The sequence below is a fragment of the Nematolebias whitei genome, chromosome 12 (genome assembly GCF_014905685.2).
Source record: "Nematolebias whitei isolate Nwh7 chromosome 12, NemWhi1, whole genome shotgun sequence".
Taxonomy (NCBI): domain Eukaryota; kingdom Metazoa; phylum Chordata; class Actinopteri; order Cyprinodontiformes; family Rivulidae; genus Nematolebias; species Nematolebias whitei.
This window is the reverse complement of record NC_056509.1, coordinates 446,796-448,281: the sequence shown is the minus strand read 5'-3', so window position 1 is coordinate 448,281 and position 1,486 is coordinate 446,796. Positions and strand designations below refer to the sequence as shown.

The 1,486-nt window shown below is 36.9% G+C and overlaps 1 protein-coding gene across 1 annotated transcript in view; it reads right to left on the bottom strand.

Moving 5' to 3' along the window:
• The window catches only part of si:dkey-119m7.4 (uncharacterized protein LOC560629 homolog), a 288,631-nt gene that overhangs the window by 55,878 nt on the left and 231,267 nt on the right, over window positions 1–1,486 (bottom strand). The gene's annotated exons all lie outside the window — the stretch shown is intronic.

Sequence of the window (1,486 nt, the reverse complement as noted above, 5' to 3'; positions counted from 1 at the left end):
TGTTAGGTATGGCCATAGAATAAGCTGGGTATATGCTTCGGGACAGAAACTCCATCTTGGTTAAGTAGGTTCTCCCAAACAGGGTCAGATCTTTTTGGAGCCATCTATTTAACTGAGATTTGCAGTTCTGTATTTTATTCTCTGTGTTAACGGTTTCACTGAGTTTAGCATCTTTAGTTATTAGAATTTCAAGATATTTAACTGAAGATTTAATGGGAATATTATAAGCTTCTGTCCGATCAGAGCCATGAATCACCATCAGTTCACACTTCTGCAGGTTTAGGGTTAAACCTGATGCTTTGGAAAATGTATTAATTAACTCCAGAACTTTAGGGGTTTGTTCTAGATTTTTCAAAAAAATTGTTGTGTCATCAGCAAGTTGACTGATTATAATTTGGTGATTAAAAACTTTCAATTTATGTATATTTGAGTTTTTTATAAAGATACTCATCACTTCCACGGCCAAGATAAAGAGGAATGGGGAAACATTGCAGCCCTGTTTAACTCCTCTATTAATGGTGAAACATGGAGATGTACCGTGTGGAAGTGCAACTGAACTTGTGGTACCGTTATAAAAGCTTTCTATTATTCTACAGAAATTTGGCCCCAAACTGACCATCTGTAAAACTTTGAAAAGAAACTGATGTTCCAACATATCAAAGGCTTTGTAGAAGTCTAGGAAAAGGATGAAGCCTTTATCCTCAATCAAGTCACTGTACTCCAGTAAATCCTGTACCAATCTGATGTTATTGTGTATAGATTTCTTGGACATAAAACCTGTCTGTGTTTCAGAAATAACATCTTTAAGGCCAGTTTTTAATCTATTTGTGTAAATATATGTCAATAGCTTGTAATCACAGTTTGGAAGGGTGATTGGACGGTAGTTGTCTAGAACTTTGCTGTCTCTTCCTGGTTTTGGTATAAGGATGATAATGCCCTGTTTCATGCTGTGTGGAAGTGAATTGTTACATAGGATCTCTTTAAAAACCTGGAATATAAGTTCTCTGAGACAAACCCAGAAATGTCTATAGAAACTGGCAGTAAGGCCATCAGGCCCAGGGGATTCATCGAGTTTCAAGCACATGATGGTGCCGTCTAGTTCTTCGATATTAATAGTTTTGTCGCAGTCTTCCTTGAAATCCTCAGAGATTTGAGGGACGAAGTCTTTGACTTGGTCTAACAGAAGGTCGCAGTCTTGGGATGAAAAAGAAGAGCAATAAAGGTTTTGATAAAAGTTGCTAATTTCTTTTTCAATTAGAATTTGGTCTGTACACTCATTGTTGTTAATAATAAGGGATTGAATGTGATTTTTAACTTGCCTCCTCTTTTCCAGTCTGCAGAAGTATGAGCTGTTTTTTTCCTCTTCCTCAATCCATTTTGCTCTGGATCTGACAAAAGCTCCCCGGGCCTTTCTTTCGTAGATTGAGTCTAATTTAGCTTGTAGGGTCAAGAGGTTATTTTTGTCTGCATCGGTTAATATCTGTTT